The following is an 18,795-nucleotide window of genomic DNA, read 5'->3' as shown; positions in this document are numbered from 1 at the left end:
TGGTTACTTCTTTTGCAAAGCATTCAACAATCTCTTTTTGTATCGATGGAGATGTCAACTTGTTATTCTTTTTTGCATTCCCTAACGTGTACTTACCAATTTCCGGATTATTTCACTAATCAACTTTAAAGTTGCAAGAAAAAGACCTTTAGAAAAAGAGTCTTCCGATTCATTATGACCACGGAATGATAAAGAATTTTCTAACAAGAATCTGGTACTACGAAACAAACCCATTAATCGAAACCGATTTCCAATCCTTTCTTCTTTACTTTGCTTATTGAATTTCTCATGAATGGATCATTTTTTGTTCAAGAGATTGTCACATTTTCGCATCGCCTTATTATGATAGTTGTCAACCATCACAACATGTTCTTTTAAAGCACCTGGTTTACTCCAATTACAAAAGCCTTCAGCTGAAAAAACTATCTCTTCCACCTTGATTACCAACGGTTTCTTTAAACAAGTAGCAACATAAGTAATATGCTTTGTCTACTTTTATGCTATACTCTAACCACGGATATTTATCAAACCATCATTAAAACGTCTTGGCTTACCATTATAAGCTTTGCATGGAAAGTTATGATTTCGTGGTTGAAAAGCCTTTTTAACAAGATAATGTCGTCTTATGTCATCTCTTTGATTAGGGTAATAACTAGCAATAGGTGGCCTATCAAAGGGATCCGAATGAAGATCATTCAAATCAATTGTATGTGGAATTGAAGGACTTGAAGTCAAAGGAATATTAAGACCAATATCATCATCATCATCTTGTTCTTGCACATCATTACCAATATTTGGCCTTCCATCAATGTCGTCAAACTCTTAAAATTTTCTTTTAAAAAATTTGCCAATAAGAACTTTATTAGGATGTGGTTTCATCTTCAAAGTTCCAGATACCCTAATGGCCTAATTATATAGGAAAGTAAGAGTTACAATTTTAATTATAAACAAAGACAATAACAACTAAAATTAGCAACCAAACCCTAACCTAAAGTCCAATCTAATCTCTTTTACATATAAACCCTAAAATCAAAATAACAAACAAGAACAATACCTTTGAATCTTTGATTATTTGACTAAAAAAGAGGTGCTCGATGGTGAACCGGAGGTGGATGACGGAGTTGGCTGGAGAAGGGGCCGACGGATGGCGGTGGTGGCTGGCTGGTTTGGATATGGTGGGAGCAAAGGGAGAAGGATCGATGGTGGTCAGGTATGTATTATGTTTTATATTATTTTTTTGGTTTTATTCTATTTAAGTTGGGTGGGATTTTAACTAATGTGTGGGCTTATCAAAATCTTTGAGGGTAACCTAGTTTTCGTTTAGGGGTAACCCGGTATATAAAACGATGAAAATAAAAAAATTTTACACCACGGAATGGAAGTTGAGGGGTAACCCGGGCTACCCCTGCCTATACCATATGCCCGCCAATGTTCCCCATGAGATATGCATGTGTGACAAGTGTCACCAATTCGTTTCACCAAGAAATGTGCATGCATGACAAGTGTCGTCCATGCAAGAGTGTGTGACAAGTGTCACCACCTTTATGCATGTGTGCCATGTGTCATGATGAAGCCACTCTACCATCTATATATATAGATGATGAAATGGTGAACTACACACACAAGAAAACTCTCAATAAAGTTTGTTTCCAACTCTCTTGTTCATGAGCTCACGTTGCAACTATGGGTCGGGTGCTAGGTTAATCTCAGCAGTTATATTGTTTCGGCTATTGTACCCTAGGAGACAGACGGGTTCAATATTACTGTTTTAAGAGACCCATGTTAAACATGAATCCTCAACCACAACCTTCAATATTACTTTGTTCATTATTGTAGATAGGGGATCGGTGTAAACACTCGGAGGTGATGTTCGGGTCTCGGGCAACACGAGCTAGATGCTGGTCAACGCGGTTCCGGTCCGTTTTCAACATGATGCGTGGTTAAATGTGGCTCTGGTCCGGTTTGAACTCTAATAAGATTTTTCAAGAAATCATAATTCAATCACTCGTAAAGTCGTTGTATGAATAAAGTTGTATACATATGCTGTATTTTATGTCGATTTTCTTTGGTTATGTACACGGTACATGTACTATAATTTCTCAAAGACATAAAGAGAGTATCTTTATTAGTTTTATTAATATATTTTAATAATATTAGGACCCACTTCCTACAATAACACTCCATGCATACTAAAAATAACTACATAGAATTTTCTTTTGTTAGTTATTTATCATATTAGGCATTACCTAGTGACGATTTAACTATACGCAATCTCTTATTCTCTTGATTAATCGACACCTGACGGAGTGTAATTTTGGTTAGAAAAGTACTTAGAAATATTTTTGAACACGTTAATAAAATTGTAATAGTTTCCAAAACGTGAGTCTCCGGCCTGTCGGATTATACATGACAGCAACATTTGATTCAAAGATAAAACCATCGAGTCAATTTGAATACCAAGTCAAATCCATTCTTTCTGCCAATACCAACTCTTTGAAGTTTGAACACGACCACATATTGACTTGGACTTTCAAACTTTTGATTGTCAACTCAACATAACGTTTTACTAGTGTTTACAATTATAATGTGGCATAGGCCATAGGGTTTAATTTGTAGGATTAAATTTATAACATTAATCGTGTAAAATTAAAATCAAATATTTAATCTATCGACATTTAATTGACAAATTAAAGTTCAACTTCAATTTTGGATGATGGGGAGTACTCTAAAATACTTGTTAGGTACAAGCTGGCAAATTGAAGAAGCACCATATGTGTTTTATAAAGAACAATGAGACATCATGTAGGGCAAGACAATACTAGCCAGGTAAGAGTAACCCAATACTTGTATGGACAATTTGTTTGGTTTGATGTTATCTAGGAACACACAATTAACATCTTGGGACATTGATATTTAATGATGTATTCAACCATCAATGTGCTTTTGTATGCCACCGTCATTATTATTTATTTTTAGGAGTCGAAATAAACTTTTTTTTTATTTTTTGAACGGCATTAGCTTGGTAGGAGTCGAAATAAACTAGTGTAGGATCTTAGACGTACTTTGAAGAAAAGTCTCGGGCTTTCAGGTTGAATCGCTAAATCTAAACACGGATCATGTATTTAATTGTGTCAAAGATATTAACTCCAATATATCATGGAATCCAAGCACGACATGCTTAACTCATTTATATCTAAACGAGTTAAACATGTCGACGAGTTACAAACGAGTTATAATCAAGTTGTAACATGTCATAGTGGGCTGGAGGGTGGTAATGGTTTAAACATGTTGGGTTGAACTATGGATGAGATCGGTATCGTACCTGTATTAAAAATAACCATATCGGATTTTGTGGTACGGGTATGGGTATTTAAGTACGGTAGTACGGCACACGCTTTGGTACCACTTTGTTTTTGTTTTTTTTTTTTCAAATCTCCACTGAACTTGGTATCACTACCGGTACGAATAGCAAATAAGTTGAATTTGTCTAGGTATCGGTACAATATTGACATTCAATAAACTGTAATACCAAAATCGTAATACCACAACCAAAACGGGTACTGAGTACCAAAATATCCATATCCAAATGGGTACCAGAAGATACGCATAATACCCAATAAAACTTTACATATTCCAGACAGGTACCGAGTAGCGAAATGCCCGTACCTATAAGTATCGAATACCGAATATGCGGTTACGGGTACTAGTATTGGGAACAAATATCATGCCTGTGTTGAACTATCTAATATAACGAGTTAAACAATTCAACCCAGACATGACCGGTGTAATTAAGCTTGTTAACATGCCAAACTGAACAATGACTATTTATTAAATGGTTTTAGATACCATAGCTAATAAAAAAGCTAATTTAGAAAGTCTTGGATTTAAGTGTCATAAACGACAAATATTAAAGAAATTTGTCGTTAAAAAAGAAATCGATATAGTGCCCTTTTAGTATCTATTCTCTAAAGATTGGTGAACGGTTATCGGCCATTATATAAAATGATTTTTTTTGTTTACTTTTAATATTAAACCTTGCAGCCGGTTTTGACCGAGTTAAAGTGGTTACACAGTTAGAAATACTTTTGTGACTGAATGGATTCTGGTCACTCTTTTACGACTATTTTGACATGGTCGCTAATTTAACTTCAAGGGCTGTTTAGCAATTGAGCCATTAAGCGATTCGAGTGACTAAGAGGTATTATTTGAATCAACCAGCATGTTTCAAAGACTTATCTATTAAAGACTTCATGAACCATTAAAATATGTGTTTTAAATGAGTAAAAAACACATTACCTATAACTCACTCCGTAATAGCTTTTTAATATAATCATTATGAGGGTATATTTCCCATCCCAACTTAGGATCCCTAATGCCCCTTGAATTAGTAGTGGTGTGAATCAATTTTATAGGAAAAGGTCATGCAAGTAATGGATTTATTCAAAATTACTGTAATGACTAATGACCATTGTCAATGAATTAAAAAATTTGTAGTGGTGTGAATCAATTGATTATGCAACTGAAAGAAGTGTTGAACGTGATGTTGATTGTTTCAAGGCTATCACAAAACAGTTAGTAAGCTATCTATAATTATGTTTCAGATTTTCTTTTCTAAATAGCGTTTGGAACTATTTCAATACCGGAGTGAGTCTTCCTGAGACATGATATTAACCTTTCATATTGGTTTTGACGCCCAAACCTGAAGCCCCACTACAATTACGTTTTAGATATAGTACCACAAAAGAAAGAAGAGAAGACCCATACAAGTTATGATTGGAAAGCATCGTTCTCACACTTTGTGAGTAGGGTCACTAAAAATATCTAACCATCCTATACACACTTGTGAGTAGGGTCATTATAAAATATCTCTTATTCTAGCACGCGCTTTGGGCATTTGGATTTTTGTATGTGTACTGATATTATCATGTTTATTGCACGTACATCTATCTCATATATAGTATACATTTGAACACCAAACATGTATGGCTTCATTAAAATTAAATCGCATACAACTAATTACTTTCTCACCATAACTCTTGATTATCGTCTATCAGCACAAGCTACGATTTACCTATATCGTTGGTTAGTGAAATGTTAATAGGGTCCTATGCGTTTTTCTATAATAGATACTCATGGTTAATTAAAACTCAAATAAATTTTATAGTAAATGTTTAATATTTGGAATAGTTTCTTGATAAGTTAGTTCAATCATTAACATATAAAACATCAAAGTTACTTTCATGAATTAAGCAATTTATATTCTGAACACATGGCGGTAAATCGTTTGAAATAATTTAATTAAATCATGTTGTAATGCTTTTAATAAGTACTCAAAACACTTATACAGTTATGTTACATGGTTCGTGGTCTAAAAGCGTACATATGGTGTTGAACTATCTGGTTAATTCTTATCCCAACTAGTAGATGTGACATGATGATGCACATATTAACGTTGATTCAAAAAATTAAAATTAAATGTTCAAGATACTCAGACAAAATCATTGCACGTACAAATCAATACGTGACAAAACAGAAAAAGAAATTCATATGATGGTTTCACAAAATCAAGAAAAACAACCAGATGGTCATAAGATATTTATCATCAAAAAGATGAATCGAGGAAGATATAGTCTTCTACAATATAAAATCATAGGAATGACATAACTGAACAGAATAATACTATGTGGTCCTATCTAACTACTCAAGTCCCCTCTTCGGGCCTTCAAGTTGTTGCATCTCTAAGGATGTATCAATGTCTATTTACTTAACACATTGATAATTCAGAGCTGCTTAATCAACTTGTAAATAGTGAATGGAAGATAATTTAATATGTATGTGTATTGTACCGTACCCGTACTCGTACCAATTTCGTCTACTCGGTAAGGATATTGGTACCTAGATTTTAGGTTTTTGGTATTTGGTACAAATGGGTACAGATAGGGGTATCGGTAAGGGTATTTCGATATTTTGTATCCGTTTAGAATATGTAAATGTTAGGTTATATTTGATATCTAGTAAAATGGGCCAGCCGACTTTTTAAATCATAAAACAATGAGACTTGATCAAGCTATCTTTCTAGGGTTTACTTATGCGAAACATCTGCTTTACTTCTCTCCATCATCGAATCCTCACAATAAGTAACAGAGCTCGACGTCACCACCGTACCCGTACATCTACACACACTAATACAAGCATAACACCTACATACATAGAACTCGACGTCGCCACATTCAAAACATCTGCAAACAAACGCATTAAGTGGTTATTTCGGTTCTCTTAGTTGACGATAATCAAATAATCATAACACGTGCAATTCAGCACTTGAAAACTAAACATAATCATAAGATGGTTTCACAAAATCGAAGAAAATAACCACATTCATAAAATCAATCAATCAATCATACCCACTAACAAACTATAAAAAAGTAAGGACCATCTAGTTTTTAACAAACTAAATCTTACTATATAACAACACAGAAATAGCATAAAGGCAAATAGTAATTGATCCACACCTCGGCTCTAGCTATGTGGTCCTAGCTTCTCTATAAGTGCCCTCCTCATGGGTTCTACTTGTGGTACTATAATTAATCTATATGTTTCTAAGGATGTATCAACATGTATTTACTTAAAGGCAAGTTCAACCTCCTATATGAAAAAAATATCCTATAACTTGCATGTTTTTATAAACTAACACTAAGATTGGGTGAGCAATACAACAATTTTCAGTGTTACATGGTGTTCTAAACCTTTACAAAAATGGCGCGATGTTATATTATTTCAACTATCAAAACAATATATATAACGTACTTCACACTTTTTTTTACCAAAAAAACCCATACATTATGAACCTATTAAAACTATACATGATCACCTTAACATTTGTATAATAACAAGATTAATAGAAAAGTATCATATGCCTTAAGATTGTGTTTTTTAGAATCAGGAGAGAGATTTCATATATAGTTAGATTACATATCATGTATATACATTACTAACAATCTATATTCAACATAATTGTTCTAGTTATTTATTGTAATTATTGCTATAGATTATTGGAGAATATATATATATATCACTCAAATTAACGTATACATATAGTTAATATAAGATAATCAAAGTGGTATAAGAGAGAAAGTAAATTAGTTACGCTAACCATTTTATGTATTAAATATACGGTTATCAAGTTTTGTATATACATATTTTATATTTTGTAATGGTTTTAGACTTTAGTGCCCCAAAATACTTTATACTATATGGTCCGTTATCAAAGTATATACATAAAGTTGAACTCATTGTTAAATTTTAATTCCAACTATCGGATGTGACACTATGATGTTTATATCTACGGTTACTCAAGAATGTAAAGTTAAATGTTCAAAATAATCAGACAAAACTATTCATTTTTCTTGTTTAATTTACAAATAGAAACTGATTTATTACTTTATATTGTTTGGTAATCATAGAAAACACATGAATAATATAGAACTAATAAAAGAAATCTTATCTCAAAATATAAAGGATTTACAAAAATAAAATAAAAAATACTGCAATGACGATCGGTGATGTAGATTATTATTGAAAATTACAAATTAATTTATAATTTATTATTATTGTATATTTTAATTTTAAATTCTACTTTTATATAGCATAAAGGCAAAGTACAATAATTGATCCTCATTATATGGCCCTATCTTTTATAAGCTGCTCCTCGGGCGTTGTATCAACATATATACTTGGAACAATGTAATGTATTGTGGAGATGGTAGTTATAATGTAACTTTATTAAAATATAGAATGTGAGCTTTAATTAACCAACTCTTTAACAGAGTATTGTGGTTTGATTAGTTACTATTATACAAACAAAGAGAAGGCGATCGTTGAGATGGGGTGGATCTCACCCCTAATTTTAGCCCCTTGGCCTTACTCGGTTTGAGAGGGGGAGGGCAGGTGGAGTGGTAGTTTAAATCATGGTTAAAGGCTGAGGTGGCATGTGGGTGATGCCCCCACCTCCACAACATTTGGGTCTTAAGACGAGTTGAGTTTTCTACTAAAATGGGGCTATGGGAAAAAGTATTTATCCATATGGGGATTTTAAAAACTATTTACCAAAATAGCTTTTTATGTTTAAATCAACATTTCTCACTCTAATCTTATTGGGTCAAGATAATTTCTACTATTTTTTATTTAAGATAATTTCTACTATTTTTTATTTAATGCAAGTAAGATAATAAATTAAAAAATACAAAGTTTACATATTTCTTTTACGTTCCATTTTTTTTCCAAAATACTTCAAAAAGATGTTTTCGAAAAATGTTCATATTTTAGTTTAAAGTATTTTGTTTTACAAAACCGATTCAAAACAAAAGTTTACATTACTTTTTATAGTTTTTATTTTTTTTATTATTGCTTTATTATTGTCTTACAAGTTTTTTTATATTAAGGGTGGTTAATATTGGTAATATCGATATGGTATCTATGTTGTTAAGCCATAATCGGTTTACTTTGTCATCGATACTAATACAATACCAACACTTGCGGTATAAAAAAATATTTCAAAAACAACTTCGTTTCAACAAAATCTATAATGTCTAAAAAATAAATTAATTAAACATAGCTGTAAAAGTTATAAAAACGAATGTGGGTAGCGATTCTAATAAAATCGAAGACAGTACTAATGTTGTTTGGTAGGAACATTTGGTTTTCAACAACAATTACGCCGAAACGTTACAAAGAAAAAAAGACTTTTTTTTATTATTCATTCGCTTTAACCATTTTAAAATACTATAACGAAATGTTACGAAGAAAAAAACTACAATTTGATTATTTCAATGTTAAAGCACTATATAAATTGTAATTCTTTTTAGCTATACGCCTATACTTGGGGATTTTTCTGGAAAATAATCGAATTGTTTTAAAGTAAATGATAGAAGAATATAAAAAAGTAAGTTTTATTATTTTTTACTTTACTTTTCTATCTATCTTTCTTGAATTAAAAAATTCAATAGAAAATTCAATATAAAATTATTTTTTTGAAGTATTTTGATAAAAAATGGAACGTAAAACAAATATGCAAACTTTGTTTTTTTTTAATTCATTATTTATTATCTTACATGCATTAAATAAAAATTAATATAAATTATCTTGACCCAATAAGATTAAGAGTGAGAAATGTTGATTTAAACAAAAAAACTTATTTTTGTAAATAGTTTTCAAAGTCCCCATATTAGTAAATACTTTTCTCCATAACCCTATTTTGGTAAAAAAAACTCAGACGAGTCCAATCAATTATTTATTTCTAATTCATATTTATATTAAAAAAATAATAATTATGTAATTATTGAAAGTGGTTATTGGGCATTGTTATGATTACGCTACTTTTTACAAAACTAATCATTACTAACTGGAATGTCGTGTGTCAAAAAATGTTGATTATGCTTAGTTACCATTACACGGAGTTTAAAATTTGGTTGAGCAATACAACTTTTAATGGTACAGTATCTTGACATTTAACAAGTATGATGTAATAGTAAATTATCTAATCTAACAATACAAATGACAAAATGACGTACTTCTCACTTTCTTAGGGTGGAGGGAGTGGGTGGCCGGTAGCGGTGACGGGTATGGCGGGTCCATGAAAAACACCGATGCCAGCCCCATAAAAGTCTCCGGAAGGTAGTTGCGAGGGGTAGTTTTCACCGTTAAAAGGAGAGTGAAATTGTTTGGGAGTTGTGTCTAACATTTATGTTTTTGACCATTTTATTTTCCTTTTTACATATACATAAACTCGCACTCTCCACTAATTTTCTACGTACTATTCTACAACAATTTTATCAATTATTCTCCAAACCATCGTTATATATGGAACAACCAAATCCCCAACCAATAATTAACAGAGAGTTACAAAGATAGAGCCATGAAGAAGTTGCATTAGCAAAGACTCTTAGGTCCATGTTTTCAAGACATGGCCTCTGTGGACCAACGAACGTCTAATTTTTGGCCATGAGTTTTGAACTATTTTGTTTCAGATGGAGAATCAATTGATTATACAAAGCACCAAGTGAGGTTGAAATGACAAAATATGGTGAGACAAGTTTGAGGCTCACGATAATGACACACATGAAGTCATAACGAAAATCAAAAGCCGATGGAATTGGGAATAACATTTTATATATCTTGATTAAAGTGTTGTTTCGAGTATTTATGTATATATAAAGGAAAATTGGTTTTTTATTGGTCCCAGCTATTTTATTTTTGCCGGCGGTGGTCCCAACTATCATTTTGGCTAGCAACGTTCCCAACTTTCACATACGTTGAATCCACCAGTCCGCGACTAACGGAGTACTAACTCCGTTAGTTAAAAGCTGATGTGTCCATCCTAGTTGTCAAAAACAGCTGACATGGGCATCCTACGTGGACCGGCTGTGTATTATAACCAACATTTTATATTAAACATTATACAAACATAAATTCTCAAATTATACACCCCCTAAATCTCCAAATTCTCTCTAACTCAAGAACCCTAATTCCCCCAAATTTGATGGCATTTTCTTCCCGATTGTTAACCCCCTACACATCCAGAACAATCATCATCTAGGTACGTTCCGCTTGACATCGTCTACTCGGCCACATCTCCTTGCACGCCATACACCCAGAATCGCGGTCGAAAGAGGTTTAACTGTACTCCCGGTTACGATACGTTCTTGTCCAATTTGAAGGCGGTGGATGTTGTTCAAGTGAAAGTTGAAGATGATGAATTTAATGATGGTGAGGTTAGGGTTAGTAATAAGAAGAGGAAGGTGAGTCAGGAGGTTGTTAAGTTAGGGCTTGGTTTTGGTTATCTCAATGGTTCGAGACCGAGAGCTGGTTGATGTATTCGAATGTTGGGGATTTGGGGAGCATGTATAATACACAGCCGGTCCATGTAGGATCCCATGTCAGCTGTTTTTGACAACTAGGACGAACACATCAGCTTTTAACTAACGAAGTTAGTACTCCGTTAGTCGCGGACTGGTGGATTCAACGTATGTGAAAGTTGGGACCGTTGCCAGCCAAAATGATAGTTGGGACCACCGCCGACAAAAATAAAATAGTTGGGACCAATAAAAACCAATTTTCCATATATAAATTTAAAATCTATGCATGTTTATTATTTTTGATTTTTTAAAATTAAAATTAATTAGCTATTTTTAATTAAAAATTAAAATTTTTAGGGTCATTTAGCAATGTGTCGCTGGTCTTTAGGATATTTCAGAGTCAATTGTGGTAAAAATGAGATGACAGTTAAGAATTGGTTCGAATTAAGGTACTTTGGTACCCTTAGGGTTGTGCCCTTTCGACCTCTCTAACAATATAAAACTAATAAAATCATACAATATTTACACGTTTATATGATAGTAAGATTAGAAGAAAACTACCATACATCTAACATTGTATTATTACAGAGTTACTACAAATTAGATTAGAAACCACGTATAAGCATCGACTAACAATTTATACATATTTAACTTAATAACTCTAGTTATTAATTTTCAAAATAGTGTTATGGATTATTAGAGAAATAAGTCACTTAAATTATATATATTGTTTTTATATATTTTTATTTTAAATAAAACTTTATATATCTATATATTAAGACTTTGAGAAACACATAACCCACCTGTATAAACTAAAATATAAGATAATCAAAGTTGTATAATATAGATTGTATTATACAGTTCGTATTTATGTTATGATAATCAAAGTTGTATATTGTATAATACTAGTGCGTGCCCGTGCGATGCGGCGGAGTATACACGCAAACATGACATCAGATGCGTAACCGATGTTACCGTTTCTATATGTGTGTGAGTTCATGATAGTACGCGTGTAACTCGAATATAGTGTGCTCGTATTGCGGCATTTTAATCTTAACCGGGGTTAGTAGGCACGCCACACAACAAATGTACGCGCGCAATCAGGTGTCGGTGCGCACGTAACTCTATATTAAACTCGTCTTGACCTGCAACCTGTTCCGCTTGACATTGTTCTAACTCGAAATTTGTTATGACTTGACCCCTTTCAACCTAAACCCGCCCTGACCCAAACCAAAGTAGCATTTTTTGTATCTACCAATTCCAACCTTAACCTTTTAGACCAATGACCCGAACGGCCGAACCCGCCCGATTCTTTTGACGGTCTTTAATGATAATCACGTAACACGTTAAGTTTTTAAAATTAAAAAAATATAGCAATACCATACTCAAATTAAAGAGAATAAAATACTCATTTTTATGGTATAATATTTTTAAAAAAATATTAGTGTGTGAAAAAGTTATAAGTGTTTAAACATTGTCGGGGTAGTTGGTTTATAAAAAGGGGTATATATACAACTATTATATAAATTAATAAAATGTGATTAAAGGTAAATGACTAAACTTGTAAATATTTTTGAATAATATAAAAATCAACCGTATTGCTTTTGCAAAAAGACAAAGTTGTTAAAATACAATTTTGCCCTTAAAATGTCTTAATTTAATGCATTGTAATTTGTACTAAAAACAAGTTTGGTACCTCTTAAAAATTAAGAGGTCCATCACTCATGCTTTATATATAGTATAGATTAATAACGTAGTCTTGTGCATATATTTTTGTTTTAAAATGAGTGAACATTTACATGTATTATTATAAAGATATGACAACGTGAATATTAATTCGTTGGATGAGCAGAAGGTTTTTTCTAGATGATTTGGCAGCTTTTGATCTTAAAACATAAATTATTTGATTATTACTTAAAAAACACGATTAGTAAATAATTAAATCCTAGTCGTATGAAATAAGTTTTTTTAGATGTGACCAAAACGTCTATTTCCCGCACCCCATTGTTCCACTCACCCCTTTATAAACCCATTCTTTTAACCTACACTTTCTTCCAATATCCAAAATAATAATACTAATATTATTATTATTATTATTATTATTATTATTATTATTATTATTATTATCATTAGTTCATTACCCAATCCACCACCATGTCCTCCAACCACCCAACCCCCCACCGCCGTCACCACCAGCCACAGTCACCACCACCACTGTCGCCAAAACCCAACGTCACCACCACTCTCTACCACACCGATATCGGCATCTTCGCCCTAACCTGGTCCCGCACCCAATTCACCCGATCCCTCCACCTCCACCTCCTCCCCTCCGGCGCTGGCGACGGCGGCGCCGCCGCCGGAGACTCAAATTCCGGCAACCCCTCCTTCCACCTCCAAATCAAACCCTTTATTTTTTGGAACCGTTATGGTTCCAAAAAAATTTTAATCTCCCCCACCGACTCCATCCGGATACACTACGACTTGTCCCGAGCCAAATTTGAATTTGGCCCGGAACCTGTATCCGGATTCTACATCGCGATGACCGCGAATAACCAAATAACACTCCTCATTGGAGACTCCCCAAAACAAGCCTACTCCAAAATTAAATCCAACCAATCAAATAAATCCCAAATAATCATGCTACGCCGGGAACATGTTCCTAGCATAGCAAATAAAAAATACACCACTAAAGTGACTTTTCGGGGGAAAACCCACGAAATCACTATAGACTGCACTCGCGTCGCCAGCGCCAGTATTGACAGTCTTGGCAGTTCTAGCGCTGGCGACGAGTCCCGGCTATATTTTTCCGTGGACAGTAAACGAGTGCTGGTCGTAAAACATTTACAATGGAAATTTCGAGGCAACGAGCGCGTCGAAATCGACGGCGTGACTATTCAAATTTCGTGGGATGTTCATAACTGGTTGTTAGGAGAAGAAGTTGATGACAATTACGCGTTGTTCATGTTCAGATTTGAGAAATCCGGATTTGACTACCATGAGGATGATAAATTTTTAGCCCGGTTAAACGGGTCCGGGTCGGGTATTTCAGCATTCGGGTCGGGTTTCGGGTTTGGTTTCGAGATGAAGAAAATGAAAAAGGACAAGTTGAAAAGGGCGAAAAGCTCGTCGTCGTCATCGTTATCGTCGGTGTCGTCCGGGTGCGGGTCGGTTATGGAATGGGAGAGTGTGGAGGAGAATGAGCTTAAAGGGCCTTCGGGTTTTTCGTTGCTGGTTTATGCTTGGAAGAGTTAATAATAATAATAATAATGTTACTTGATCGGAAATTGGAAAGAGGTTTTTTCGGTATACTTTTGATCTATTCTTTTTTGGTTTCTAAATGTACGTAGAGAAGATTGATTCTTTGATTATGGATTTGTTTTGTTCTTAAATCCGGAACATTAATATATTTTACAACGTTTTCATAATTAATAGTCAAGTTTATACAGTAATTGTTCATGAGTTGTTCATCATTTATTATAGTGTTTCTCATCATTGAATTTCATAATGGTTTAGGTGATCATACATTTACACATTGTAGGAAAAAAAAAAGAATATAGAGAATTTTGAGGGTGGTATAGTTAAGTTGTTCTTTTTTATTTAAGTGTGATACGTAATGCAGTTACATAAGTGCTTGCTCATCCTCCATTTAAATCGTCAATATATACTATGTATAGGTGTTCTATTAAATTCTCGTTGTTCTTAACATAAAATTGGTTTTAAATATAACGCATGCCTAGTTACCTACAATTTTTCTTGTCTCACTACTATAGTTTTAATTATATGTATTATGCCATACACATATAGTACGAATTGTAATATCTATATGATATATTTGTACAATGTTCTTTAAATGTGATGTTTATATAGAGATTTTTACGTCACACTTTTACCTTTTTCACTATTTTGATATTAATTGTTTAATTGTATTATGCAGTGGTTCCTGTAGTGTCCATATATTCTATACATATTATTTTAGAATAAATACTAGAAAACAGGTTGTGCTGAAAATCTGGCATGAGTTGTTTGTTTAGATTGGAAACACAATATTCGTTTTTCTGGGGATTCCCTTATAAATTTTGGTTTATAAAACTAGGTGGACCGACCTGATTTTTAAATTCAAGTATGAACATCCTTTATGGTATTTATTGTTTATATAGTTTTCTTTTACTTTTTTAAGAGCGAATTTATGTTATATCCAAACAGTTAGCTTAAGACCTCAAAATCTTTTGATGTTTTATAGTCTTTGTTGTTGTAATGAGTCACCAACCCATTAACTATTGTTTATATAGCTATATATAATTTTGTTTTGGTATATTTAATAGAAGAAAGTGAATATGAGGTTGTTACATATATAACTTATATGTGAACCCATCAAACTACATAGTTTTGATTAAAACTCACTTAAAATCTCTTTCCTTGTTTACAAAATTATCTTCCTTAATGTCTCCAAAAATTGTATAACCATTCGATTACGCTTCTTCTTCATCGGTTTTGTGTGCCCAGCGATGTTTGACCTATTTTATGGGGTTTGGTTAATATTTAAATAATAACAAAGGAGTTCATGTTGTCTTCTTCTTTTAATTCGAAATTCTTAGATAATAACAATGGATTTAGGTTGTTATTATATTTATAATTCAGGTTCAACGTTGTTTTCTTCAACTTGTTTTTTTTTCAACATACCAGGTTCCATTCATTTTTATTAATGGAATTTACAACGAAATGGATTTAAACAACGAAATAATTCCGGTGTTAATGGGGTTTTCTAAGATTGATTCTGGCTAGAGTGTTTGGAGAAAGCTATGGAGTTAGTTTTATGTACTAAATAGATTTAAACTAGTACTTAGACCCGCCGCAACAAGTTAAGACATGTAACGCTCGGTTCAACAACTTTTACATTAGTATGAAACCCAGGTTTCAACAGCTTTTACATTAATATAAAGCCTGCAAAAAGGGGTGCCCGTTGCCTTACCAAAAGTCTCTTAAAAACTTCAGTTTCTTTTCACCTCCACTTGTTTTTGTGTGTTTTTTCTTATCATTAAAACATATTATGGGCCTCTTCACTTTAAAGTCATCTGCCATTTTGCGGTTGTGCCACCATCATGATCTTATTATTTAGGTGTTTGAAATGCCATCAATATAATCTAGTTACCATTCCTATTAGCAGGCTCCTTACTCCAAGAACATCTTTTTTTCCTTCTTTAAATGAGAATTAATCTCTACTGCCAATCCACAAAATCAAAATTTGACTCAATTGTCAACATATAAACAAAACAATACACTTGACTTTTAGTGCTACTGCAATACTGCCAATTTGTGTATAAAAATTCATGACTTATAAGGACAAAATGACAATAAGAGTAAGCTTTCATAAAAAGTAAACCACAAAGGCATTTTACCTAACAAAAGGCACGCTACGTTGGTCCTTCACATCTCTCTCACAACCTTTTATCACTTACTCATGAAATCAAACTTTGCCAATAAAGGAGTGAACAAATATATTCATTAAACAGAAATCAAGGCTAAAGACTACACCTAATCTGTATAACAATTGAAATAGCAAATGGGGACGAAATAAATAAGATAGGCCTACTCTATAGTTTCCTAGGAGTCACGCCAAACGCAAACGGATATAGGGTTAGTGTTTTGACTCCTGGTCTGCAAGTTTTTTAGAGCTCATAGGATTATATTTAGTTTGTGCAGGAAACTATAGAGTAGGCCTATCTTATTCACTTCGTCCCCATTTGCTATTTCAAATTTCATAAGAGCATATAAAATGTCTACTCTTTTGACATCTTCATTGACTCATTCACCACACTGCATCTGGCTCATCTGCATCCCATCATCATCCTCTGTGTGACTGCCGTCTTGAGCTTAGGGTTCAGTTTTATCCCTCCTATGAAGCTCGGTGAAATCAAAACTGCAATATTTCCAAGCTTGGAGTTTTGTTCAACAATTAACTACCAAATTGACTGGAAATTATCAATGATAATCCTATTTTGTACATGTTTGTGGTGAAATTTGAATTTTTTTTTTACCACAAACATGTAAATTAGATGTTATACATTTAAAATACTATTTTGCTCACCTTAATATCTATGCCTCTGAATTGAATGCCGTAACATTAACTAAAAGAATTGGAAATGTCAAATATCACATGGTCCATGCCATCTAACTTCATTGCTTGTCACAGGCCTTCAGCAAATTGTCTTATATCTGCCATGGTGAACACTTAGGTTAACAAAAAAGTTTACTGCTAACATATTATTGACCCATGTATATAATAATAAAATGCTCACCAAGATATCATTGTTTCCTTGAATGACAACTGCTTCCGGAGTTCTCACAAACTATAAATAACAATGGTTTATCCATCAAACATAGTTACTAAATTACTTATGTTGACACAGAATCATAGCTACATACAAAAGGAATAAAATAAGATATCAAGTCAAATTAAATAGAGAATCACCATTGATTAAGAAATTGGTCTCCCTGCGGTACCAGACTCTACAAAAGATATTGCATAAAATAGGATATCAAGTCACAATTGGTCTAAAACTGAAACCCCTATCTACAAATTTATAAATAAATTAGGGACCTTGATGATGCTGTAAACGAAGAAGGCATGACGGTGACCACTGCCACGACCACACCACCGCCACAATTGGAGCCGGCAACTGCAGTGTGATTGGGGATTTGCAGCAGACAATGGCTTCAACAAACGACGGAGATCAATTTTAGTTTTGATAGCCGGCTGTCATAACCCAAGTAGAGAGAGATAAAAAAAAGGTATGTCGCTGCCACCATAGACGGTCGGTAATGATCATTCGTTGGCTAAAAAGTCAACGCAACCACTGCAAACAATTCCTCTCTTTACTTCGTGGCATGACGAAGAATATAGATATGTACCGGGATCTCCATAGTTATGATTGAAGAAATCTATGTTTTATGATGAGAGAGAACCACCATATGATGTTGAGTGATTAACCAGTTGTTGGTGGGGAAAGACACGTGTATAAGTAAGTGAGACGTATGCCATATGAAAGACACATCTAAGGAAATAAATAAAAAGTAAGCTTACAGAAGACCCAGCAGGTTGTACAACTGATGGATGCATAACTTCAAAGGGATAAGCATATGTACAACAAAAGAAACATTCAGTACAACTCAGAAGCTGCACCAAAAGACGTTATCTTATGTTCTTCGCTTACTGTTTGACAATTCATGTATCTGAGCAAACTAACACTGCCTTTGATTATAACCCACTGCACCAAAAGACGCTTACTGTTTGAAGTGCTAGAGGTGGCAATTGGAGTGGGTTGGGTTGGATTTGGGTAACGGGTCAGGGTGGGTATGGGTCAGGATGGATATGGGGTCAAGATGGATTTTTAAAATAGAGGGTTAGGATGGATATGGGTCAAGATGGGTAAAACTAACATATCTTGACTCAAGTGAAGGTTGACATACAAAGAGTTTTAAAAACCCCTAAGAATATATTCAAAAAAACTATTAAAAAAATAATAACTCAAAACATAAATAAAAAATGCAAAATGTAAAATAACTAAAATGTCTCCCCCATCATCCTCGTTCATAAATAAATAAAAAAAATACAAAAAAACAAAACTTTTTGTACCGGTTCAGGTTCGAGTTTTTCAGGGGTTTTTTCGGTACGGTTTTGTTTTTTCCATTTCGGTAAGTTTCGGTATCTGCTCGGTTTCAATGATTTCGGTTTCGATTTCTCGTTTTTTCGGTTTCAGTGTTGTTTTGTTTTAGCCAGTTTTTTCGGTTTCATTTCGTTTCGTAACATTTGTTTTATTTTGGTCGGCTACGTTTCAGTTTTTTTGTTTCGTTTTGGTAAGCTTTTTGATTGCATTTCGCTTTTTTTTGTTTCGTTTTGGTCAGTTTTTCGGTTTCATATCGGTTTTTTTGTATCGTTTAGGTC

The 18,795-nt window shown here is 33.4% G+C and overlaps 1 long non-coding RNA gene across 1 annotated transcript; it reads right to left on the bottom strand.

Moving 5' to 3' along the window:
* Positions 1 to 16,820: 16,820 nt before the first annotated feature.
* Positions 16,821 to 17,705, bottom strand: LOC143626938 (uncharacterized). The gene is made up of 3 exons (XR_013152512.1): positions 17,490 to 17,705; positions 17,150 to 17,192; positions 16,821 to 17,066 (listed from the first exon to the last, which is right to left on the bottom strand). It is a non-coding gene; the product is annotated as an uncharacterized LOC143626938 (long non-coding RNA).
* Between the last annotated feature and the right edge of the window lie 1,090 nt (positions 17,706 to 18,795).

Source organism: Bidens hawaiensis, unplaced genomic scaffold (genome assembly GCF_021521415.1).
Source record: "Bidens hawaiensis isolate Kalapana, Puna unplaced genomic scaffold, B.hawaiensis_p1.1 tig00004551_1, whole genome shotgun sequence".
NCBI lineage: Eukaryota > Viridiplantae > Streptophyta > Magnoliopsida > Asterales > Asteraceae > Bidens > Bidens hawaiensis.
The sequence above is the reverse complement of the archived record's forward strand: the minus strand, read 5'-3'. Positions and strand labels throughout refer to the sequence as shown.